This window comes from Salvelinus fontinalis, chromosome 31 (assembly GCF_029448725.1).
Source record: "Salvelinus fontinalis isolate EN_2023a chromosome 31, ASM2944872v1, whole genome shotgun sequence".
NCBI classification, from domain to species: domain Eukaryota; kingdom Metazoa; phylum Chordata; class Actinopteri; order Salmoniformes; family Salmonidae; genus Salvelinus; species Salvelinus fontinalis.
In genome coordinates this window covers 48,289,098-48,317,096 of record NC_074695.1, presented here as the reverse complement: position 1 = coordinate 48,317,096, position 27,999 = coordinate 48,289,098, and the positions used below count along the sequence as shown (strand labels likewise).

The following is a 27,999-nucleotide window of genomic DNA, read 5'->3' as shown; positions in this document are numbered from 1 at the left end:
CTCAGTTTCCACCTCATTTTGTGGGCTCTCGAGAGCCAGGTCTGCTTACAGTGGCCTCTCTCAATAGCAAGGCTATGCTCACTGAGTCTATACATAGTCAAAGCTTCCCTTCATTTTGGGTCAGTCACAGTGGTCAGGTATTCTGCCACTGTGCCTCCAGTTCACTTGTTTTTTGGGGGTTATTTCCTTCCAATGTGTCAAGTAATTATCTTTTTGTTTTCTCATTATTTGGCTGGGAATTTGATCATTAGCAGGGATCATCCTAAGTCTGCTCTGCATGAATTATTTGTTGTTTTTTATTCTCTCTCTCAAATGGCTTCATTGGCATGGAAAGTGTTACCACATACATTGCCAAGCAAACATATAGACACGTATCAAATCAATGATGACGCAGATAAATAATAATATTCAATGAGTAGTAACAATTAACTTGACACTACAGTAAGAAATGAATGAGGACAATAATGAAATAGTGAGAAGGACACATGTAACAATGTTAGTGCTCTGGTTGGTCGCTCCACTGGCTGTCCCTATGGGTGTGGCAGGAAGCTACATATTTTCAGCTAATATGGCACAAAGGGTTTTTTCTCCCAATAGATATTGGATTTTCTCCTATTCTGCTTTGCTAAAAAAAATGTATTTGTTTACAATTTTGTGAAATAAAATTGCCATAAGTCTGTATAGTTCTCGCAGGGTAGGAGAAAATGCAGATCTGTCTCGATCTGACTCTGAGGGCAGAGTGAGCACAACATATCCTCTTCTGGGTAGCCAGATTTGTCTGTGACGGCCAGTCTCTCTCTCTCGCTCTGTCTCAAGCACTCTCTCTCTCTTCCTTTCTCTCCCTCATCATTTCTCTTTTTTCTGCTCCCCCTAACTCTTTTCCCACCGCCACATTCTACCATTTGGCTGCAGCCCCCCAACGACAGCCCCCTCCCTTCAACCCCCCTCCCCATGGTGGAGTGGACTACAGCTGCTGATTGATGTTGAGGCTGCGAGGGGCGGGGGATTGATGCTGATTGGGCAATCCGTGCTCTATTTCCCAACCTTCCCCAGTAGCAGGAGAACGTCAGCCGCGTGCCGGGCACCTCGTCACAACTAGTGGCATATTTTTCCTTCGCTAGCGCGCCACGTAACATAGAGGGACGGATGGAGAGAGAGCGAAGGAAGGAGATAGGAAGAGAGAGAGAGGGGGGTAGAGATAGGGAGATAGGCTGAAATTCACTCGAGTGAGATAGCGATTAAAGAGAATAAGGAGACAGAAACATTCCACACATCCTCCCTACGTGTTCATGTGTCTGTTGTCTAGCAAAGCTGGAGCTGGCCATGCTTCTCGAATACCGTCGTCGTGAAAAAGTGAAACAGTGCCTGCCTTACATTTGAAATATAGCCCAATCATAATAATATTCTAAGCAAAGGCACAGTCCTATTGTAGGCCCTCATGACCATTTTCTGATGGTGGTCCCTTTCTAATGCTTTCTACACCGGGCTCGATTCACTGTGCAGTGCATTGAGGTGTGTCTTTTAGCTGCTGTATTTCGTATGCTAGCGTAATGACTCCCATGCTCTGACTGGTACAATGTATACTTGGTGTGGTGCTGTTGGTAGTAGGTCTTCCCTGGGGAGAGAGGTTATTTCTCCTGTGTTGACGCTACTGTAAACAGGGCAGCGATACTAACAGGTGGGCTACTCCTCATGTCAACACAAAGTCAAAGTCAGACAGGGTGACACTGCCAGGCGCTATGATGTGCTAATACACTGCGTCTAAGGTAAGTCATTCATTAATCACTGAGTGTCTCAGTTCCTAAACATGACATACAGTAGGCCACAATTATACAAGGACGTTCTATTCAATTATTACAGTATTCTATTCAATTCTAGCAACCATATTCATGTATATCATCAAGCTCTAATTCTGTACACACACACACACACTGCCGTTTATATTCGGATAAATATTTAATCTTTCGTATTTTCTTGCACACAGGAAGCGCAACATTTAAACCTCATCTCTGGTTGTCCTTAGCAACAGGTCTGAAACTGAATGTTGCACAGAGGCTGTAGCAGTCTAGTTCTACTGAATGTGTGTGTTTTCTGTTCTGGTGCATGTGTTTTTGTAAGGGCTGTCTCTCTCCTCATCCTCGGACGAGGAGAGGAGAGAAGGATCATCAGACCAAAATGCAGCATTCGGGAAGTAAGCCATCTTTTTATTATTAACGACGATGGCAACACGAAACAAAACACTTTCAAATATACAAAACAAGAAAACGACGTTGACGAAACCTGAACATAAACTTACATAACTAAACGTAAACTCACGGACAGGAAACAGACGACATCAAAATAAACGAACAGCCAAACAGTCCCGTATGGTCCATACATTCAACGACACAGGAGACAATCACCCACAAACAAACAGTGAGAACACCCTACCTAAATATGACTCTTAATTAGAGGAGAACGCAAAACACCTGCCTCTAATTAAGAGCCATACCAGGCAACCAAAACCAACATAGAAACAGATAACATAGACTGCCCACCCAAAACACATGCCCTGACCTAAACACATACAAAAAACAACATAAAACAGGTCAGGACCGTTACAGTTTTGCCTGGGTATATTTCCCTCTCACACCTCAGGGGTCAGTCATAATTACACTCAGTAGTTACTGTAGTACCAACAGTTCGAGAGATTATTTACCACCAAAACTAAATGGTATGGATTTGAATTACGGCCTATTACTGTAAGAGGTGAGGCTGAAAACAGTAATGAGAGACCATTTACTCCTACTTTCTCTTACTGTATTTAGGAACAGAAGACCAGTCGTATAGTTATTCCCGATTAGTACAGTTCCCAAGGTCTTTCGTTGTTGAAACAGTTATGATTACTTGTGTTCTATTTCTTCCATTCATACAAGAAACTGGGGCTTCTCACGACGAGACAAAGAATCATACCATTGATGCTGAGTGGTTTTGGAAGTTCATCAGCCTGAGTTAGGCCCAGTCATTGTTCCTGTAGAATGGAGAAGAGGGACACAGATTGTAATGAGGCCAAGCCTGTCTTCACTGAGCCTTTTGTCTGCCTGCTGCCTGCCTGCCTGCATTGAGAATCCATTATGTCATGTCTCTCACATGTCCAGAGCTGCTGAGAGCTTAACTGACATTCGGGCTTGAATACGAAAGAAACCTCGAATTCCTATTTCGAACAGTGTTCAACATGGTTTTAAGATGACAGTGATGGCTAAGCATTTTGAGCCTTTCTAAAAAATAAATAACAAAGACATTTGACTGCCTTAAAAAGAGAGACGGTTGTGTCCTACTATTTCCTGAAGTTGATATTGAGAGCAACTCAGACTGGGGAGGAGTTTCATTTCAAAACATTGGGTTGGAAAGTAACTTGCAACTCTCTCAAACCCAGCAAGTCTCAATACAAGTTGGTGGAGCTGCTTTAGAATGATTCAATGATACAGCACTTGTTACAGAAGTATTGAGCTACTCTATCAGCACAACGGCATCAAATGCCCCCCAGTGTGAAGAATACTCCCAGAGAGAGAACAGCTCATCCACTCCCTCGACAGCAGAGCCATTCATTAGATCAGAACACAAGTTGCCACAGACTCATAGATCATCAAGGGACACACTTTGTATGGCAACGACGATGACTCAAACTCCCAGCACACTTTATTTTCTTCAACTCAGGTCCCTGTGACACACACAGAGCGGCCGAAGTACAGTATAATCCCAATATAGTTGCCAATTAGGTGATTCCTCATAGGGTATTGTATGGCTCTTTGATAGGGAGATGGCCTTAGTATGAAACCGCTGCTGCTGTAATTCATTGTCTCTGTCATTTAAAATGGAAAAGAGAAAAGACACTAAATCTTAAGTCTCTGTGCCACGATGAACAGTAGTTATTTTGAGATGTTTAGACACAGGTTGTTCCCTGAGTGATCAAATGCTTTGAGTTCAAACGGAGTGCTTGAATGTTTGTGTCAGAGAAAAAGCTCTGGTTCTGGACGGCAACTTTGAGCACTTACCAAGCTGTGTGTGCGTGCATTCCTTCCTGGCAATGTGTGCGTGTGTGTTTCCTGACTTTCCTACTCACAGATGGGTTACGACTTCAGTCAGCCATCTGCCAGGTGTGTGACGGCTCCTGTCATCTCTGTCTCTGTAAAGAGAGGAACTCAATGACCCCTCTCTCTATTGCCTTCTCTCTCTATTCCCTCCCACTGTTGTGATACTGTCTGTCTGTCTGTCTGTCTGTCTGTCTGTCTGTCTGTCTGTCTGTCTGTCTGTCTGTCTGTCTGTCTGTCTGTCTGTCACTAACTAAACACTTTTTTGGGGGGGACCAACTGGATATTTTTTGATTGTTTAGTCCCTACAAGGTCAAATGCTATTTCTAGGGGGTTTAGTGTTAGGGTTATAATTAAGTTTAGGGTTAGGATCTAGGGTTAGGGCTAGGGCTAGGAGTAAGGGTTCGTTTTAGGGTTAGGGTTTAAGGTTAGGTTACAAACCACAGGAAGATGCTCCTTCCATGACATAGACTGACCAGGTGAATCCAGGTGAAAGCTCTGATCCCTTATTGATATCACTTGTTAAATTCACTTCAATCAGTGTAGATGAAGGAAAGGAGATAGGTTAAAACCTCTCTAGGGTATGTGGGATGGTAGCGTCTCACCTCATCAACAGCCAGTGAAACTGCAGGACGCCAAATTCAAAACAACAGAAATCCCATAATTACAATTCCTCAAACATACAAGTATTTTACACCATTTTAAAGATACACTTGTTGTAAATCCAGCCACGGTGTGTGATTTCCTAAAGGCTTTACGACGAAAGCAAACCAAACGATTATGTTAGGTCAGAGCCAAGTCACAGAAAAACAGCCATTTTTCCAGCCAAAGAGAGGAGTCACAAAAAGCAGAAATGGAGATAAAATTAATCACTAACCTGTGATGATCTTCATCAGATGACACTCATAGGACTTCATGTTACACAATATATGTATGTTTTGTTCGGTAAAGTTCATATTCATTTCCAAAAATGTGAGTTTACATTGGCGCATTATGTTCAGTAGTTCCAAAACATCCGGGGATCTTGCAGAGAGCCACATGAATTTACAGATATACTCATAATAAACATTTCTAAAAGATACAACTGCTATGCATGGAATTTTAGATCCACTTCTCCTTAATGCAACCGCTGTGTCAGATTTTTAAAAAAAATTACGGAAAAAGCACACCATGCAATAATCTGAGTACAGCGCTCAGAGACAAACACAACCCAAACAGATATCCGCCATGTTGTGTAGTCAACAGCAGTCAGAAATAGCATAATAGCATATTAGCATCACTTACCTTTGATGATCTTCATCAGAATGCACTCCCAGGAATTCCAGTTTCACAATAAATGTTTTTGTTCAATGAAGTCCATTATTTAAGTCCAAATACCTCCTTTTTGTTTGCGCGTTTAGCCCAGTAATCAAAATTCATGACGCGTGATCACTAGGTGCAAACGAAAAGTCAAAAAGTTCCGTTACAGTCTGTAGAAACATGTCAAACGATGTATAGAATCAATCTTTAGGATGTTTTTAACATAAATCTTCAATAATGTTCCAACCGGAGAATTCCTTTGTCTTCAGAAATGCAATGGAACGCAAGCTAACTCTCTCACGTGAACGCGCATGGTCAGCTCGTGGCTCACTGGCAGACCTCTGACTCATTCCCCTCTCATTTGCCCCCAGTTCACAGTAGAAACCTCCATATCTCCCAATTTCCACTGTTTCTTGGATAAGCAAAGAGTTGAAAAACTACAAACTTCAGATTTCCCACTTCCTGGTTGGATTTTTTCTCAGGTTTTTGCCTGCCATATGAGTTCTGTTATACTCACAGAAATCATTCAAACAGTTTTATAAACTTCCGGGTGTTTCTATCCAAATCTACTAATAATATGCATATCCTAGCATTAGGGCCTGAGGAGCAGGCAGTTTACTGCGGGCACGCTTTTCATCCGGACGTGAAAATACTGCCCCCTACCCCAAAGAAGTTAAAGAAGGATTTTTAATCTTTGAGACAATTGAGACATGGATTGTGTATTTGTGCCATTCAGAGGGTTAAATCGAAATACAAAATATTTAAGTTCCTTTGAACGAGGTAGTGTTACTATTTTATTATTCTCGATGGTGCAGCTGTAGAACTATTTGAGCAGCCGAGGGCACATGCCAAATCTTTTCAGCTTCCTGAGGGGGAAGAGGCGCTGCTGTGCACTCTTCACGACTATACGGGTGTGTGTGTGGACCATGTTAAGTCTTTAGTGATGTGGACGCCAAGGAACTTGAAGTTCATTTTGACATTAGCCAACATTTTAACTGAAAATGTGGCCAGATGGTTGATATTGAGAAGGGTGCTAACTTTAAAGGTGCAGGCCAGAAGGAGAAAATGAATTGACCAGATGTCGTAGAAAGTCATCTCCTCTGAATAGCACACACATTTGTTGTTTTTTTCAGACCATTATGTGTAACAACACAGTCCACATTTTTTCATGGTGAATTAGGCAGGCCTTTATACTACAGATGAACTTTGGAGACAAACATGGGCCTTTTCGTGGTTCAGTTAGACCATGCAGAAAAATCTTTTTAAATAAAACTATCACAGAGGGTTTTTTGAGCCGTACTGTATGATCACAATGCCAGAAGGGAAATAAAATACCTAGACGATAGTGTCAGTTCCTCTGTGTTGATAAAGATGACCCTTCTTTTATCTCCAGTGTGCGTTTAAAGCCTGCGATATGCCACCACTACTAGATTGAGATAGGGGTGTGTGTGAGACTTTCTTCATTTCCTGTTTCCTCGCGTCATGTCCATGTCCACCCTCTCTGTTCAATGCAGTCTCAAAGGAAGCGGGGACCGAAATCGCACCCTGTCAGATTCAGCCAGACACGGTCCTGGACGTTCTGCCACCCTCCTCCTGTATTCCCGCAAAACTAGAATAGTCCTAGTAGGCAAAATTATGTTGAAAAGATTTATAAAATACATATTTTCCAGACGGGGAAATTCGTTTATTTTATGTTCTGAATGAAAGGTGAAAATACATATTTTTCTCATGTATATCTATAATATGTCTTTATCCGGACATTGAAAATACGTTTTTTCCGGATGTTGAAAATACATATTTTCTGGACTTTGAAATCAGGTTCCTTTTCGGGTTAAGAATTAAATTTGAAAATACGCAATTTATAGATGTCTATGTTTTGACCAAATCAAGGCTGGTTCAGACCGGACCAAATCTGAACCAAACATAGACGTCTATGATTGCTTCAGATTTGGTCCAACAGCACCAAGATGCGCTGGGAATGGACAAGCAAAATGTTTTACGCCCCTGACTTTGACAAAGTGGGCACTGCTTATCTCAGGGCGGCATCAGCGCTCACCTATAAAGCCCAAATGACTGCCACTGGTTGAGATATTTTTTAAAAGTTTTTTAGGGAAGAATTATGTGTTCTTGGAGGTGCGTCTTGGTCAACTAAGCTCGGAAAATGCCGCCTTCGCCAATCTGCCGCCATAAGCGGCTGCCTAATCCTGCCTAATGGGTGAGCCGGCCTGCATTCAGCTCCCACACTTCCTGTTTGTGGGGACCTGTTCTTCTGAGTGGTTCTCTCTCAGTCCTATGATTAATGGACCTAGCTGTGTTTGAATACTTCCTATATATTACTTGCTCCTTCCTCATTCTCATATCTTGGTTTCTGCCCACAGTGAGGCAATAACGTTTGTGTTTGTTAATGGAGCCGTATGTTTTGGCAAATGTAATTGCCATTGAGTTAACCACCAACCAAACTGCTCCCTCGTTTTCGGTCAAGCTGGTTGGTCGTAATGCTGATTAATAACCTTGGTTTCCTCTTTCCACAGGTACGACACGCCCCCCTCGAGACGGTGAGGTCCCTGGGCTTGATTACAACTTTATGTCCATAGAGGACTTCCTAAATCTTGAGCAGTGCGGAGCACTATTGGAAATAGGGACGTATGAAGGTGAGGATGGTGATGTTGGTTATGGTGGTGGTTGTGATGATGATGTTGGTTATGGTGGTGGTGGTGATGATGATGGTAGACTGTAGGAGTGGAGAATATGATCTTTCACTAGTTCACCAGATTCTCCTCACCTAGATTAGTACAGTGCACCGCAGTGATAAGTCTTCTGTCCTGACAGAAACTACAATCCACCTGTTGGTTGTGGGTGGTGTGTGTGTAACAGCGTTAATCTGCTTGGCACCTGTACTACTGTGTGTTTGACACCTTTCTCTCTGCCCCGCAGACAATGTCAAATACCTGTCCACAGGAGCCTATTGCCTTCCAAATACAAATATGAAGCAGACCTACTGTACAGTGTGTCAGTGACATGACATGCAGTGGCATTGAGATAAAGAGTTCCATTCTCATATCCAAAATTGTCACTTTCCCAGAGAATTGTGGATAGACTTTAAAAAAATTAATACAGGATATACAGCTTATCAGTTGTAGATGATGACATACAAATTGTATTCTGTTATGAACATGTGTTGCTATCTCTTTGATTGCATTGTGGGAAATAAATCTTAGTCACAGATCTGGCACTGACCAATGTAAGCCAGTCATTTGAATGTATACTTTAACGAGGTAAAGATTCTCTTCCCTTCTGAGCCGGTCCATTGTATTATGTGTGTATGCTCCCTGCTCCCAGACAATACAGCTCTCCCCTCTCAGTCTATAACACCATTGGCTTGGGGGAAAAGCCTGCTTTTCCAGCAGCTGCTTATTTCCACAATTTCAGGATACATTGTGCTCTGGCATTGTCTCTTTTTCCCCTGCGTAAGATTTTGAGATTGTATAGATCTCCTTCCTGCTATCTCTGTCCTCTGTCTCTCTTTCCCTTCCTTTTTTTCTCCTCTGCATCTTTTTCTTGCCCCCCTCTTTATCTCTGTTCCTCTCCCTCCCCTCCCTCCCTCTCTCTTCCTCCCTCCTCTCTCTCAGGCATGCTAATGTCCCTCTTGTTGCCTAGGTAACTATTATGGGACCCCCAAGCCGCCGAGGCAGCCCGTGGTTGGGACAGTGATTTTCAGAGATGCTGTGCTCCTCAACGGCCCCCCAGGCTCCCAGCAGTCCACTCCCAAGCACACCAAGTCCTACAATGACATGCAAAACGCCCGAGTAGTGCCTGCTGACTACGAGGATGACGACCAGGCCACGGAAATGAACAACAGTTTTACAGGTGAGTCATCGTACATGCAGTCAGACAGTGAGATACAGACTAACACTACCAAGCCAGGCTGGTGTTCACTGTGGTGTGTGTGTGTTTGTGCATGTGTGTTTCTATGAGTGCTAGTATGTCTACACGTGCGAAAGAGCATGTGAGAGAGTGTGCCTGTGTTTGTGCTTTCCTCTGCTCTGTATTGCTGGGTGTCTGGAGGTTGCATCATGCCTTTGTGAATCTGATTTCTCTTTGTTGAGAGTCTTAACACTGCCATCTGCCTGTGAGGAGGGGAGAAACACAGTACAAGCAGAATTCATAGGGCCTCGATCTCCTCCGTCACTCAATTTCTCTTGCTCCCTCTTTCTCACTCCCTCTCTTCTTTCTCTCCCTCTATTCTACTCCTTCTTCTCTTTTCCACTCATTTGTGTCTTCGTCTAATGCACTAATCTATCTGTTAATGGAGTGTTAATATTTCCCACCTATTTAAGGTGATGACTATAACACTTTGTGTTCTTTTTTAGGCCAAATTTCTGATGTCTAACTAAGTTTGAAATATTGCTTATCAGAACCTGTGTGAATGTGTTAGCCCAGAAAGAAAGCTAGCTGATGGCCACGGATGAGTGTTTTTCTCTCTGTCTCTCTCTGTCCGTCTCCCTCTCTTTGAAGTCTGTTCCATCCTGGAGAGTGTGTGAGACATTCAGTCAGTTCCTAGATGGAGGGGCTTTTTCCTGGTCGGGTGGGCGGACGGTATGAATCTATGGCCCTCTCTGTGTGTCCTGCCATCCTGGAAGTGTGGTGAATTAGCGTTTGATCACCCCTGAACGGCTCACGGATGTGAGGGAGGAGCGAGGGAGGCCAGGGAGGGAAGGGGGGAACTAGGAGTTGGGGTTTAGAGAAATGGAAGCTGACCGCGTTTGCGTTATAGTCATTGGGCCCCATTCCTTTTGGACCAGCAGGCAGGGGGTTTACAGAAAGAGGGCGATAGGGAGGGAGAGAAAGAAGTTAAAGAGGGAAAGATGTTTTGTAGTATGCATTGATATAATGCACACAGTAGTCTTCGCATAAAGTGTCTTATCATTCCACCCGTAGATTCACACATTCCGATTGCTGCATGAAACATAAACCTCCCCTCTCTGTTTTTTTCTCTCGTGTTGTGCTCCTTTACATACCCAGGATCCTTAGTGCGTAGTCTCTTCCCCTCTCCCTTGTTGTGCACAGGTAACCCTAGCGACCAGGACGAGAGCTGCGGCAGCGTTCTCCGGCCATATCCTGCGCGCGAGAATGCTCCGTCCTATGGTCTGAACAACGTGGCCGCCTCCACCTCGGACAACGGGCAGCAGACACACGCCCAGCCCCAAGCCTCTCCTGAAGACCCCCTGGGACCCCTGCCAGACAACTGGGAGATGGCCTACACCGAGAATGGAGAAGTCTACTTTATAGAGTATTTATAATATATCTTATACCCTACACCCCACCCACCCTTAGCCTATACAGAAAGTGTACTTTACAAAGTGTGTATTATATACCCTATACACTTCGTCCTACAACCCACAATAGCTTGCATCATAGTGTACATATTCACCCAATACCCTATGTACAGTAACTACCCTGCTGACACCAAGAACAGAGAGGTCTACTTAATGGACTAAATACCCAAACAGTACTCTATACTGTTTACTCCCTATACTATGCATACTACTATACTATTACAAGCCTCTCTGTCCTGTATCCCAGTACTCTCCCTCCTCCTCTCCCCCAGACAGGCCTGCCATTGCTCAGTTCTCTCCAGGCCGTTAATCCTCCATAGACTGATCTCCTTAGAGATCACAGGCAGGTCAGATCACGTGACCACTGCCATGCGGCCCGGCCCTCTGTCCTCAGACCAACACACAGAGCTGGGGCTGCCTGCCTGCCTAGCTGGGAAATGGCTGGGTGCATTCATCACCTGCATGTTGGTCTGCTTATATTATTGGACTAGCAACGTCGAGAGAATTGAAAGGAGAGCTTGTGTGGTGATGTTGAGGCACCAGCCGCCTATTCTCGACGATACGTCAACACGAACAGGTCTCCTTCCCGACCCTCTTCTCTGTGTTTCTCAATGGGGGAGAAGTCTGTTTTATTGTCGAACTGATCTCTCTTTGATTTCACTTGCTTGTTTTAGCGACAAACCTATAGACATTAACCCCTCACATCCATGTGCTGATGAGATCATTGGGCTTTGGTTTGCTTTTCTGTGCTCATCCCCTTGACTTCAGAGCCGGTCTTTAACAGCTCTCTGTGTGTGTGTTGTTGTTTCCTCAGCCACAACACAAAGACCACATCGTGGATCGACCCCCGCTGTCTTGAGAAGCCTCTGAAACCTCTGGAAGAGTGTGAGGATGATGGTAAGCCAGGCCGTGTGTGTGTGTGTGTGTGTGTGTGTGTGTGTGTGTGTGTGTGTGTGTGTGTGTGTGTGTGTGTCTGCGTGTGTGTGTGTGTGTGTCTGCGTGTGTGTGTGTGTGTCTGCGTGTGTGTGTGTGTGTGTCTGCGTGTGTGTGTGTGTGTGTGTCTGCGTGTGTGTGTCTGCGTGAGTGCGCTGCGGCTGTGTTTCACTCATTTCTGTGCCGTATTGTTTACCACCTAATCTTGCACCTTGTTGATGCTATCAGTAGATGGTGCTACTGAACTCTTAGTCACAGGTATAAATATGATTAAGTGTTTTTCTCTAGATAGAAATAGTAGTGGCGTCTTTTTTGTAGGCACCAAAACTCCGTCGTGGCTCTTTGGACAAAGCTTCTGGGTTCATAACATTTAACCGTGAATGTATGGAGAAAAGGCCCTCTTTTTTTCCTTTTTGTTGGCACTACTGTTGACTCCCCCAAATGGGGATTTGTGCTCTCTGATTGGCTCAAAGTCAAGTTGTTGGCCACTGGCAAGCATTACGATTCTATAAGTAGAAAGAGCAGGTTCGTTGCTACCGGGTCGGCACGCAGCAGGTACCACTTTTGTTCTAGCAAGTATTGACATATAATTCAATCACAATGGATTCGTTTCCATAATCAGCTGCCTGTGTTAGCTGCAAAGTTAGTGCACTGTTCTTAGCTAGCTAGCTATGTAGCACTGGCTAGTGAATATGCTAACGTAATCTAGCTAGCTAAACATATGGCTATGGGCTGGAACTGGCATTATGGGATTAAGGAGAGTGAATTAAATTGTTTCTACGTCATCTTGCTAGTTAGTTATCTAGCTGTGGCCATCTGGCTAGTATCATCAAGGGCTTTCTACAAAAAAATTACATTAGCACAGCTAGCTAGCTAGCTAACATTGGAATCTAGACCGTAAACTAAGCAACACACACAGACAAACAACGCTACTGCCACCTCCTGGTTTGGAGTATTTGGACAAGGCTGAGTGGTTGACAACTTAAAGGCCTTTGCTGTGTGAACACAAAAGAGATTGACTGCCGACACTCTGTTCAGAGACGCTAAGTACTGTCGGCAGGCAAAAGTTTGACAATCCTACCGGTGTGTCTGGCTAAACAATCCAGAGGTAAACTCATTTTTGTTTTTTAGGTCCCGACCCCTTTCAGAGAGGTAGTCAAATTTGGGTTGGACCTGTGCAATTGGCCAATAAAGTGATTTGAATCTCTAAAGTGGCGAGCAGTTTTCACTGGTCCTGTCATTACTTTGAGATTGGCTTTCCATGTAACGAATTGTCTAATAGCTTGTTTAAAGATTTGTTTGTTACGCCACTGTTAAATTGTAGTTAAACAAATATCCTATGTAACAATGTGACATACATTTTGTTTAAGAACAAACAAGTAATGATAAGATGTTGGCGTGTGAATCTTGAGAACACAGAAATTGGTACTCAAATTCAGAAAAACCAATATCAGAAATCCCACCACCATGCGGCTATTTTGCTGTCGTCTATCATATCTTAGTTTCAATATGACATTGATTTGATGGACTATGGCACATACATTTTTTTGTAAATGCTAATTTGTGACTTAAAGATCTCTATTTCTCTACCTACTTGTCTTTCTCTGTAATATTACTTTACTCCCTCTCTTTATTTCCCTTTCTTTATCATTCCATCCCGTTCTTTGTCATTCCATGTCATCACCTTGGAGAAGAAGGGGTACATACTGAGGAACCAGACAATGAACTAGGTATGCACCTTTATTTGCTCTCTTTCTCTCTCTCTCGTTGTTTATGTCATTGCATTTGCTATTGGCTGTATATTGGTGTCTCAATCTGTCTTTTTGTATACTATATGCTACTAATCATTTTAGATTTTCACAATCATCTTAGATTTTAGCTCAAATGTGATGTACTGCTTGCTTCGAACTACTGAGTGAGTGGCAGGAGTGATTTCCTTTAACGCAACAGAACACATTAGGAATGTGTTTGGTTGGACATCTCAGGTTCAGCTCCACAGACTGGGAAATAGCGCTGCTGATTCACAGGCCACTTTGTAGACTATTTGGCAGAAACAGACATGCTCTTGAAAGGGAATGAAATCTCTGACTCTTTCAGGGCTCTGAGTGTCGGGCCTATGGGCTCCTATTATTTCTGGTACATCAGAAGCAGGAAGTCTGATTATCGATTGTGAACTCCAGCGCGCTCCAAAAGTGTTTATGGGAGTTGGCAGCATCCCACGCTAATGTCTTTGTACGAAATCAAACACAGTGTGGAGGAAAAGGAGATGCTATCGCTTTAATAGGAGTGTGTTAGTTTTAAGAAGACTTACAGCTTGTTTTACTTTTACGGTTGAAAAGCGACATCCCAAGTGTAAATACAGTAAAGTACACACACTAAAGGGTAAAACAATATTTTTTTTTAGACACAACTGTAAACTTCAAGGAGTAGGTCATTCAAGGAGTTGGTCTGATGGGGGATTCGTGATGTCATTGGCCTCCCTATTGCTCTAGGAACAATAGAGGATCAATAGAGAACAAAAGAGGAACCCACCCCCTTCTTGTGCCATGTCATGAGGATACCTGGACTGGCTGGGCAACCTATTGAGATGTGCCTTTTGTTAAGTAAATCAGATGATACATGAGCTAAAAAAGGAGACTGGAGTAGGCCCTCTCTGTCTAACTTGTGTGAGACATGGAATTGTGTACGTCTATCAACTGTTTGTAGCAGTTGACTCAATGTATAGGAAACAACCTGGTTCTGTTCTAAAGACAGACATATACATGACCCATCTGGAGCCATTGTGAGTGGGCTGGACCTGAACGTATGAATAGTACATCTAGAAGGAGGCAACAGTCAATCTCTGCAGTCTGTAATTTAGTTCAGAGACTCCCCTGACAGCTGGCTGTGTCTATAGCCCGTGTGTGCCTTGCTCAATGAGGTAGAGTGAGTCGTTTTGACTCGATCATTAAATGCCTGCACCGTGGCCCACTGATGATGCATAGAAAAATGAAAGAGTGTGAATAATAAAGCGAAGAGTCAGGTAAACATACAGTATATTCACCTGAGAGACCTTGAATAAGAATAACGGGACAGCGTCACCCTCGAAGAACTTCCTGAATGAGAACACTACCCCGTATAAATACTCAACTGACCACTGGGCTCATTTGAGAATCATCACAGCACACTACTCTATTCTGACCTCTCTTACAACACCAGCATCTGTAGTGAATGTGTCATTACAGTGATGTAACATGGCTGTTCCTTCTCTGTTTCAGAACTGCCTGCAGGATGGGAGAAGATAGATGACCCAGTGTATGGGGTGTACTACGTAGAGTAAGTTTAACACCTCACTGACACCTGACGGTTCATAGCTATCTCTTTTCACATTCCTCTCATTTATCCCACAATAATGAATAAGACTGAATACATTTGATTGTTATGCATCAGCATTTTCATATAGTTTACTGTAAACTGCGTCATTTCAGATGAACTAGCGTTTTTCTCTCCGATTTGACCACACACTCTGACTTTCAATGGCTAGCTGTCAGACCTTTTCTAAATTCAATGTATTATAATGGGTTTGAATCTATGTAGATTTAACTGAAACTGGACTCCATTTTGTGTGGCCAGTGTGTAGTACTATGCGGTTATCACTGAGGTGGAGGGATTTAAGCCAGAGGATGTCAAACACTGTGTACCGCCATTTATCATGGTGACAATGAATCTCTTTCTTTCTCTCTCTCTCTCTCTGTCTCGCTCTCTCTCTTCTCCCCCCTCCCACCAGTCACATCAACAGGAAGACCCAGTATGAGAACCCCATAGTGGAGGCTAGGCGCAGGATGCAGCTGGAGCAGCAGCAGCCGCAGCCTCCTGAAGGTGAGCGGTACATTCGAGGTTCGTTTCCTGCCCTGGCAAGGCACCATTTCTTTCTTTCTTCATGTCTCACTGTCTCGTCGTGTCTGTGTTTCGTCACGTCTTGTCGCATGTCTTGTCCTGCAGGGTTGGGGTCTATTCCATTTGAATTCAATCATTCGATCCCAGTTCATATTGAAAAGTTGCCATTAAAAATGCATGTCAAATTACAGTTCCTCAGAATTGGAATTTCAATGAATTCTCCAGGATTTGAAATGGAACTGACCCCATCCATGTTGTCCTGTCCAGTCTGTGTTTGGGTACTTATTAGTTTGTTTAAAGCATCATTATCATCCTTTCAAGGCATGTACTGTAGCATTTGTTTATTTGTCATCAGAGGCTTGGAGCTGTCGACGCTGCCATCTACTGTATGTGCAAACTGCTGCTGATATCATGCTTATCCCTAACCCTAACTGCTGCTGATATCATGCTTATCCCTAACCCCAACTGCTGCTGATATCATGCTTATCCCTAACCCCAACTGCTGCTCATATCATGCTTATCCCTAACCCTAACTGCTGCTGATATCATGCTTATCCCTAACCCCAACTGCTGCTCATATCATGCTTATCCCTAACCCTAACTGCTGCTGATATCATGCTTATCCCTAACACCAACTGCTGCTCATATCATGCTTATCCCTAACCCTAACTGCTGCTGATATCATGCTTATCCCTAACCCCAACTGCTGCTCATATCATGCTTATCCCTAACCCTAACTGCTGCTGATATCATGCTTAACCCTAACCCTAACTGCTGCTGATATCATGCTTATCCCTAACCCTAACTGCTGCTGATATCATGCTTAACTACAGTCCCCCCATCCCGGATCCGGGATCATCCTCATCAAAAAAGCTGACTAGCATAGCCTAGCCTAGCGCCACAGGGATATCATATAATATAATTTCATGAAATCACAAGTACAATACAGAAAATAAAAGATAAACACAAATTTGCATATTTATAGGTATACATCGTAGTTTTACATTGCAGCCACCGTCACAAATAGCACCAAAACAGCCAGAATAATTACAGAGAGCAACGTGAAATACATAAATACTCATCATAAAACATTTATGAAAAATACATGTTGTACAGCAAATGAAAGATAAACATCTTGTGAATCCAGCCAATATTTCCGATTTTTTAAAGTGTTTTACAGCGAAAACACAATATATATTTATGTTAGCTCACCACAATATCCAAAAACACAACGCCATTTTTCCACCGCAAAGGTAGCTTTCACAAAACCCACAAATAGAGATAAAATTAATCACTAACCTTTGAACAACTTAATCAGATGACAGTCTTATAACATCATGTTATACAATTAACTCTAACCCTAACTGCTGCTGATATCATAAGATTCGTAACCCTAACTGCTGCTGATATCACGCTTATCCCTAACCTAACTGCTGCTGATATCACGCTTATCCCTAACCTAACTGCTGCTGATATCATGCTTATCCCTAACCTAACTGCTGCTGATATCATGCTTAACTCTAACTGCTGCTGATATCATGCTTAACCCTAACTGCTGCTGATATCATGCTTAACCCTAACTGCTGCTGATATCATGCTTATCCCTAACCTAACTGCTGCTGATATCATGCTTAACTCTAACTGCTGCTGATATCATGCTTATCCCTAACTGCTGCTGATATCACGCTTATCCCTAACGTAACTGCTGCTGATATCATGCTTATCCCTAACCTAACTGCTGCTGATGTCATGCTTATCCCTACCCTAACTGCTGCTGATATCATGCTTAACCCTAACCCTAACTGCTGCTGATATCATGCTTAACCCTAACCTAACTGCTGCTGATATCATGCTTATCCCTAACTGCTGCTGATATCATACTTATCCCTAACCCTAACTGCTGCTGATATCATGCTTATCCCTACCCTAACTGCTGCTAATATCATGCGTATCCCTAACTGCTGCTAATATCATGCTTATCCCTAACTGCTGCTAATATCATGCTTATCCCTAACTGCTGCTAATATCATGCTTATCCCTAACTGCTGCTGATATCACGCTTAACCCTAACCTAACTGCTAATGATATCATGCTTAACCCTAACCCTAACTGCTAATGATGTCATGCTTAACCCTAACCCTAACTGCTGCTGACATCATGCTTAACCCTAACCCTAACTGCTGCTGATATCATGCTTAACTCTAACCCTAACTGCTGCTGATATCATGCTTAACCCTAACCTAACTGCTGCTGATATCATGCTTATCCCTAACGCTAACTGCTGCTAATATCATGCTTATCCCTACCTTAACTGCTGCTGATATCATGCTTAACTCTAACCCTAACTACTGCTGATATCATGCTGAACCCTAACTGCTGCTGATATCATGCTTATCCCTAACTCTAACTGCTGCTGATATCATGCTTATCCCTACCTGCTGCTGATATCATGCTTAACCCTAACCCTAACTGCGGTTGATATCATGCTTATCCCTAACTGCTGCTGATATCATGCTTATCCCTAACCCTAACTGCTGCTGATATCATGCTTATCCCTAACCATAACTGCTGCTGATATCATGCTTAACTCTAACCCTAACTGCTGCTGATATCATGCTTATCCCTAATCCTAACTGCTGCTGATATCATGCTTATCCCTAGCTGCTGCTGATATCATGCTTATCCCTAACTACTGCTTATATCATGCTTATTCCTAACCCTAACTGCTGCTGATATTATGCTTATCCCTAACCTATCTGCTGCTGATATCATGCTTAACTCTAACCCTAACTTCTGCTGATATCATGCTTAACCCTAACTGGTGCTGATATCATGCTTAACCCTAACCCTAACTGCTGCTGATATCATGCTTATCCCTAACTGCTGCTGACATCATGCTTATCCCTAACTGCTGCTGATATTATGCTTAACTCTAACCCTAACTGCTGCTGATATCATACTAAACTCTAACTGCTGCTGATATCATGCTTATCCCTAACTGCTGCTGATATCATGTGTATCCCTAACCCTAACTGCTGCTGATATCATGCTTAACTCTAACCATAACTGCTGCTGATATCATGCTTATCTCTAACCCTAACTGCTGCTGATATCATGCTTATCCCTAACTGCTGCTGATATCATGCTTATCCCTAACTGCTGATGATATCATGCTTATCCCTAACTGCTGCTGATATCATGCTTATCCCTAACCCTAACTGCTGCTGACATCATGCTTATCCCCAACTGCTTCTGATATCATGCTTAACTCTAACCCTAACTGCTGCTGATATCATACTAAACTCTAACTGCTGCTGATATCATGCTTATCCCTAACTGCTGCTGATATCATGCGTATCCCTAACCATAACTGCTGCTGATATCATGTTTAACCCTAAATGCTGCTGACATCATGCTTATCCCTAACCCTAACTGCTGCTGATATCATGCTTATCCCTAACTGCTGCTGATATCATGCTTATCACTAACTGCTGCTGATATCATGCTTATCCCTAACTGCTGCTGATATCATGCTTATCCCTAACTGCTGCTGATATCATGCTTATCCCTAACTGCTGCTGATATCATGCTTATCCCTAACTGCTGCTGATATCATGCGTATTCCTAACTGCTGCTGATATTATGCTTATCCCTAACCTAACTGCTGCTGATATCATGCTTATCCCTAATAGCTGCTCATATCATGCTTAACCCTGACTGGTGCTGATATCATGCTTATCCCTAACCCTAACTGCTGCTGACATCATGCTTATCCATAATTGCTGCTGATATCATGCTTAACTCTAACCCTAACTGCTGCTGATATCATGTTTAACTCTAACCCTAACTGCTGCTGATATCATGCTTATCCCTAACCCTAACTGCTGCTGATATCATGCTTAACTCTAACCCTAACTGCTGCTGATATCATGCTTATCCCTAACCCTAACTGGTGCTGATATCATGCTTAACTCTAACCCTAACTGCTGCTGATATCATGCTTATCCCTAACTGCTGCTGAAATCATGCTTGCTAAGTGTTGGGACCACTGAGACACAATGTTATGATGAAATGGCATGTAATGTTAAAACATCTTACAAATAAATGTCTCTCTCATTTTATAATTTACTAGGTTAGAATAAACGTCTACTTGCCAGTTCTTATGAATCATTTGTTAGTCTGTCAAGGCATTTTGGGAATTTGATGATTTTGGATGTATATTGTATATGTACTAACTGTGTAGAGCAAGTTTGAGTGAGCAAATGCATGAATGTGATGCTTATGTGTGTGTGTGTGTACCTATGTTTGTATTTTATGTATCGTGCGTCTGCGTGCGTGTGTGTTCTTGCATGCATCTGTGTGTGTGTGTGTGTGCGATTTCACAGTCCCTCTGTGTCTCTCTCTGTACAGAGTGGATAGAGGAGCACTCCTCAGCTGGTGCTCCCCTGGCCAACTATGCCAATAACCACCTAGAGACGTACCGCGACCCGCAGGTCCCGCCCCCGCTGCCCCCTGCTCCGGGAGGGGCCAAACGTGAGTGGGGTTACACCTAAAGGATTATACCTGGATCCAAAAAGGGTTCTTCAAAGGGTTCTCCTATGGGGATAGCCGAAGAACCCTTTTAGGTTCTAGATATCACCTTTTTTTTTCTAAGAGTGTAGCAATGAGTAAGCGGAGCGGACACGGTGCGCTCGCGTTGTAAGGAGACATCGGCTGCGCTGATAGACAGACTTGATCATCTCTCCATCAGTAGACAACGTGAGACACATTTGATAGAAGTACCGAAAGTAACAGTTCTAGTGTCGAAAAAGTAACACATTTTCAGTATACCGTGCAACACACACGCTCAATACCAGGATCTTGTCTACAACAGACGTCTGACTCGCAATCATACAGTATATACCCTTAATGTACACTTCCAGTGCCCACACATGCATGACCAGGCACAGACCAGGCGACCCTCATGATCAAGGGTTACCATATAATGTCATTAACCTGTCTATCAGCCCACACGTTCTGTAAAGCTCTGTCACGTTCGTCCTAATGAATGGACCAAGGCGCAGCGTGCGTAGAGTTCCACATATTTTAATAAATCGAAACTCACCAAACGAAACAAACAAGCACAAACGAAACGTGACATTCTGGGCTGCCCGCAGGCAGCTACACAAACACAAGATCCCACAAACACAATGGGGAAAATGGCTACCTAAATATGATCCCCAATCAGAGACAACGATAAACAGCTGCCTCTGATTGGGAACCATATCAGGCCGATATAGAATTATAATTCCCCTAGATAACCCACCCTAGTCATTGTCACGCCCCAACCACCATAGAGAATAAACAGCTCTCTATGGTCAGGGCGTGACAAGCTCTATGTATTTCAACTAGCTATGACTCATTCATCATTGATGGATCACTAGGAAATGTATATTAAGCATTCTCTCCTGGCAACCACTTTACTATTTTCACTGATTAAAGAAATGGTGATCAATTTAATAAATACAGTATATGGATGCTAAGGTTGGTGGATAGACAGACATACAGTGCCTTCAGAAAGTGTTCAAACCCCTTGACTTTTCCCACATTTTGTTGTGTTATAGCCTGAATTTAAAAAAGGTTACCTTTTGATTTTTGGTCACTGGCCTAGACACAGTACCCCAATAATGTCAAAGTGAAACTGAAACAAGTGAAAGAAATGAATGTCTTGAGTCAATAAGCATTTAACCCCTTTCTTATGTCAAGCCTAAATACGTTCAGGAGTAAAAAATGTGCTTAACAAGCCACATAATAAGTTGCATGGACTCACTGTGTGCAATAATAGGGTTTAACATGATTTTTTGAATGACCATCTCATCTCTGTACCCCACACATACAATTATCTGTAAGGTCCCTCAGTCAAGCAGTGAATTTCAGTTTCAACCACAAAGACCGGGGAGGTTTTCCAGTGTCTTGCAAAGAAGGGAACCTATTGCTAGATGGGTAAAAATACAAAACGCAGACAGTAAATATCCCTTTGAGCATGGTGAAGTTATTAATTTGGCTATGGATGGTGTATCAATACTCCCAGTCACTACAAAAATACAGGCATCCTTAACTCGATTAGCCGAAGAGGAAGGGAATCACTCAGGGATTTCACCATGAGGCAAAGTGTGACCTTTATAACAGTTACATTGTTTTCTCCTATCACAGCCATTAAACTGAGAATGGATCAACAACATTGTAGTTACTACACAATACTAATGAAAACAAGGAAGCCTGTACAGAATACAAATATTCCAAAACATGCATCCTGTTTGCATCAAGGCACTAAAGTAATACTGCAAAAAATGTGGCAAAGCAAATTACTTTTTGTCCTGAATACAAAGTGTTACGTTTGGGTCAAATTCAATGCAACACAAAACTGAGTACCGCTCTCCATATTTTCTGAATCATGTTATGTGTATGCTTGTAATGGTTAAGGAATGGGGTAGTTTTGAAGATACAAATAAATGGAATAGAGCTAAGCACAGGCACAATCTTAAAGGAAAACCTTTCCACCTGTAACGCGCTTCCTCCTTCTCCTCATCAGAAGAGGAGTAGCATGGATTTGACCAACGTGCAGCGGGTTGTGAATACATCATGAAACTTTATTTACAAGACAAAACTAAACACACGAAGAACACTTGAATATTTTACAAAACAACAAAACAGACCTGAACGAGAGTACTTACATAAAACACGAAAAACTCACGGACAGGGAAAACAGACTACACAAATACCGAACAAACGCTACAGTCCCGTGTGGTACACCGACAAGGACACAGGAGACAATCACCCACAAACAAACAGTGAGAACACCCTACCTTAATATGACTCTCAATTAGAGGAAAACGCAAAACACCTGCCTCTAATTAAGAGCCATACCAGGCAACCCAAAACCAACATAGAAACAGAAAACATAGACTGCCCACCCAAAACTCACGCCCTGACCATCACACACATACAAAACAACAGAAAACAGGTCAGGAACGTGACACCACCAGACACTGGGAGATTAATTCACCTTTCAGCAGGACAACAACCTAAAACACAAGGCCAAATATACACTGGAGTTTTTTACCAAGAAGATAGTGAATGTTCCTGAATTGCCGAGTTACAGTTTTGACTTAAATTTACTTGAAATCTATGGCAAGACCTGAAAATGGTTGTGATCAACAATCAATTTGACCAAGCTTGAAGAATCTTGATAACAATAATGGGAAAATGTTGCGCACTCTAGGTGTGGAAAGCTCTTACATACTCACTCAGAAAGACTCACAGTTGTAATCACTGCCAAAGGTGCTTCTACAAAGTATTGACTCAGGGGTGTGAATACTTGCGTATTTAATTTTCATAAAATTTGTCATGGGGTATTGTGTGTGTGTAGATGGGTGAGGAAAAACACTTTTTTTTTTTTTTAACCATTTAGAATTCAGGCTGTAACACAACAAAATGTGGAATAAGTCAAGGGGTATAACTGTTTTCTGAAGGCATAGGTAGACAAATAATGTGACGTATTATATGACTAACTGACCCATACAGGCAGACAGTCAGGCAGACAGTCAGACAGAGATATTTACATGTTCCAAATAATGTTCCTTTCCCTGTGTTCTCTAGGAGGGAAGCCATTCTTCACACGGAACCCAGCGGAGCTGAAGGGAACTTTCATCAACACCAAACTGAAGAAGAGCCGCCGCGGATTCGGCTTCACCGTAGTTGGGGGCGACGAGCCGGATGAGTTCCTGCAGATCAAGAGTTTAGTCCTGGACGGTCCTGCTGCTGTGGATGGGAAGATGGAGACAGGTGCAGTACACCGCTTCGGCCCACCGAGGGCACAGTTTTGCACCATTTATACAGAAAGCATTTGGCCCATTCCTATGGGGGTTGAAGTGATTGTGTAAGCTAAGAGTTAAACATATAGGGGCCATACAGTATGTCACGATACTTGCACCCTACATAGTACATTACTTGTATTACTTACTGTGCTACTAACTGTGTTACTAATGTGCTTGTAATCCTGTTACTGTATTACTAACTGTCCTCTCCGTCTCCCTCCGTCCCCTCCTGTAGGTGACGTGATAGTGAGTGTGAACGACACCATCGTTCTGGGCTACACCCACGCCCAGGTGGTGAAGATTTTCCAGTCCATCCCGATCGGCTCCATGGTGGACCTGGCCCTGTGCCGCGGCTACCCCCTGCCCTTTGACCCTGACGACCCCAACACCAGCCTGGTGACCTCCGTGGCCATCCTGGACAAGGAGCCCATCATCGTCAATGGCCAGGAGAGCCACGACTCTCCGTCCAGCCACGGCAGTCAGACCGGAGGGCCTGTTAACGGGATGAGGGAGCCGCGGGCCCACAGTCCCTCAGCAGAGGTGGTGTCCAACGGCTCTCACGGCTACTCCTCCAGCGACGTGGTCAACCTGGCATCATCCATCGCTGGGCAGCCAGAGCTGATCACAGTGCACATGGAGAAAGGCGATAAGGGCTTTGGATTCACCATCGCTGACAGCCTGACGGGAGGGGGTCAGAGGGTGAAGCAGATCGTGGATTACCCCCGCTGCAGGGGCCTGAAGGAGTCAGACATTCTGATGGAGGTGAACAAGAGGAATGTCCAGAACATGAGCCACAACCAGGTGGTGGACCTGCTCAGCAAGTGTCCCAGAGGGAGCGAGGTCACCATGCTGGTGCAGAGAGGTACGTAGTCCACTGATCATGGACAGGAGGGAGGCAAAGGAGAAAAGGGGTGGAGAGATGGGATCGAGATGTGTCTGGTCATCCTGATATGTCAACCGCACAGAAGTGAGGGGGAAGGATGGCTGTGTGTCACCAGAAAAGGCATAGTGTCTGGCTAGCAGCATGAATAGCTAAGATGAAGGGAAAGAGTGAGTAAGTGGATGAATGAAGGAGGGAGTGGGTGTAACTTTGAGAAGGAGTGTGAGCTGAAGAGAGTAGGTGATCAGATGCGTGAGGGCAGGATTGGGTGGTAGGGTGGAGAGCAGGGGCAGGATGGAGGAAGAGACAGAGAAGATGAGAGCGTTAGGTCAGGGTCTCTTATCTGTCATGAATATGGATGGGAAGTGACTCCGCTGAGACGCCGCTAGTCTCTGTGTGTTCTTTCAGGTCCTCCTGCCTTTCTCTCTCTCGTCTTTTTCTATTTCACTTATTCTTTTTTCACTGGTCTCTAGCTCTCAAACTTTTTTTTCTCTCACTTTATCCTTCACATATTCTTTCTCACTTTGTATCTCCTTCTTACGCAATCTTTCTCACCCTCTGTCTTCATCTCTGGCTCTGTGTTTGCGTTGCTTCGGGAATTATTGGGTGTGTTAATGGTGAGAGGGCTCAGTCAAAGACGCTGTCTTACTCTGAGGAAAGTGTCTTGTTTTTCAAGTACCATGAGAGAGAGAGAAAAAGTGGAAAAGAGATAAAGAGTGGAACACAGGGCAAGGTGGGGTGAAAGGAGAGGAAGGGATAGGTAAAGCGATACATAGAAGAGAGAACAGCCATTGATTCTGATTAGAGGAATAAGTGAATGGGAGGCAGAGCTAGTCGAGGCCATTAGCAGCAGAAGAGCTGTTTTCACACATCATTAATGTCTATGATTGACCTTCCTCTGTCACTACAACCCAGACCATCTTGCCAACATGAATAACCACTGGAGATTAAACATAATAGGCCTGATCAAAAACCTTGGTAGAGGAATGAAGCTGAACCTATAGGTGCATGTACACAGTCGTGGCCAAAAGTTTTGAGAATGACACAAATATGAATTTTCACAAAGTTTGATGCATCAGTGTCTTTAGATATTTTTGTCAGATGTTACCATGGGATACTGAAGTATAATTACAAGCATTTCATACATGTCAAAGGCTTTTATTGACAATTACATGAAGTCAATGCAAAGAGTCAATATTTGCAGTGTTGACCCTTCTTTTTCAAGACCTCTGCAATCTGCCCTGGCATGCTGTCAATTAACTTCTGGGCCACATCCTGACTGATGGCAGCCCCTTCTTGCATAATCAATGCTTGGAGTTTGTCAGAATTTGTGGGTTTTTGTTTGTCCACCCGCCTCTTGAGGACTGACCACAAGTTCTCAATGGGATTAAGATCTGGGGGGATTCCTGGCCATGGACCCAAAATATCGAAATTTTGTTCCCCAAGCCACTTAGTTAACACTTTTCCTTATGGCAAGGTGCTCCATCATGCTGGAAAAGGCATTGTTCATCACCAAACTGTTCCTGAATGGTTGGGAGAAGTTGCTCTGGGAGAATGTGTTGGTACCATTCTTTATTAATGGCTGTGTTCTTAGGCAAAATTGTGAGTGAGCCCACTCACTTGGCTGAGAAGCAACCCCACACATGAATGGTCTCAGGATGCTTTACTGTTGGCATGACACAGGACTGATGGTAGCGCTCACCTTGTCTTCTCCGGATAAGCTTTTTTTCCGGATGCCCCAAACAATCGAAAAGGGGATTCATCAGAGAAAATTACTTTACCCCAGTCCTCAGCAGTCCAATCCCTATACCTTTTTCAGAATATCAGTCTGTCCCTGATGTTTTTCCTGGAGAGAAGTGGCTTCTTTGCTGCCCTTCTTGACATCAGGCCATTCTCCAAAAGTCTTTGCTTCACTGTGCGTGCAGATGCACTCACACCTGCCTGCTGCCATTCCTGAGCAAGCTCTATACTGGTGGTGCCCCGATCCCGCAGCTGAATCAACTTTAGGAGACGGTCCTGGCGCTTGCTGGACTTTCTTGGGCGCCCTGAAGCCTTCTTCACAACAATTGAACCGCTCTCCTTGAAGTTCTTGATGATCTGATAAATGGTTGATTTAGGTGCAATCTTACAGGCAGCAATATCCTTGCCTGTGAAGCCCTTTTTGTGCAAAGCAATGATGACGGCACGTGTTTCCTTGCAGGTAACCATGATTGACAGAGGAAGAACAATGATTCCAAGCACCACCCTCCTTTTGAAGCTTGCAGTCTGTTATTCGAACTCAATCAGCATGACAGAGTGATCTCCCGCCTTGTCCTCGTAAACACTCACACCTGTGTTAACGAGAGAATCACTGACGATGAGGTCAGCTGGTCCTTTTGTGGCAGGGCTGAAATGCAGTGGAAATGTTTTTTGGGGATTCAGTTAATTTGCATGGCAAAGAGGGACTTTGCAATTTATCTGAGCACTCTTCATAATATTCTGGAGTACATGCAAATTGCCATCATACAACTGAGGCCGCAGACTTTGTGAAAATTTATATTTGTGTCATTCTCAAAGTTTTTGGCCACGAATGTACTCTAAAACCTTACTCAACAGCGTTCTTACACTACCGTGTTAAAATAATTTGTTACGTTTTTTGCGAGGCAAGAGAAAGAGACAAACTGTTAATAGCAACCACCATCCATACAGTTTGTTAAAAGACGCTTATGTGGGTTCAGCCCCAATAGTTGCTGAAATTGCTAACCCTGCCCTAGATCCCTATTAGCTGAGGGTGGAGATATGCAGGCGGCATCAATTATGGTTTCTAATGAGTTGACCTTGTGTGCCTGGGCTGAAATGACAGTGCTGCATTGTGTTAAATGTCTGCTTCATTATTGGCCTCTCCCTTAGCGTAGAAGGCAGGTGACCGTTACACCAGACCCAGGTCAGGTCCATGGTCAGTTTCCTGGTGATGAGGTACTGAGAAACTGTGGGCTTGTGTTACCTTTGTTATGGAGGATTGGATTGTCTTTGAGGCTATGAGCATGTCAGCAGAGCAGCAGATTGATGATGTCGGTGAGGAGGGAGCTGCAGCTGTCTGGCTGGCTGTCAGAGGAGGAGGATGCAGTGACCTTTCTGGTGATTAGGATTCATAATGCCTCATAAACCACAGCAAACAACACCTTTAGAGGACCAGAGGATGGGAGGAGGGGGAAGGAGGAGGATAGGGTTGTCAGGAAAGAGAAGAAGAGGGAGGAGTCAAAGATGGGGAATGTCCAAGGTGTATGTGTTTAGAGAGGAGAGTGAAGAGGAAAGGAGGTAGAGGAGGCGGATAAGGTGACGAGAGAATAGGAGGAGGAGGAGACTCAACAAGGCTCAATGACAGGGTCCAAAATCTGGCTTGCTTACTCAGGGTTCAAGACTAACTTTTTCCGCTGGTGGCACTGATGCTTCCAACTTTTTCACTTGATGGCACCAGCAAATTATTTGGTCACACAATGTGTCAGAACCAGGCTAATAATGACTAGCCATATTTAAAATTAGCATGGCTTTGCTGGGCTTGACATTCAGGTAAATTTGCCAGTGGCACACCGGGCCATTGCCAACTGAAAGATACTGGCCTGAATAAAAAGAATACTGTACTGGGAAAGTGAATTATGTTATCTTAATTTGCGGGCTGAGCAAGTAGCCTATAGCCTATAACGACCTACCCTTCATACACAAATAATTACATTTGAACTTGACAATATCATATTTACATTGATTGTTTG

General features: G+C 43.5%; 1 pseudogene; it reads left to right on the top strand.

Annotated features, from left to right (window-relative positions):
* The window catches only part of LOC129830440 (membrane-associated guanylate kinase, WW and PDZ domain-containing protein 1-like), a 230,522-nt pseudogene that overhangs the window by 140,234 nt on the left and 62,289 nt on the right, over positions 1 to 27,999 (top strand).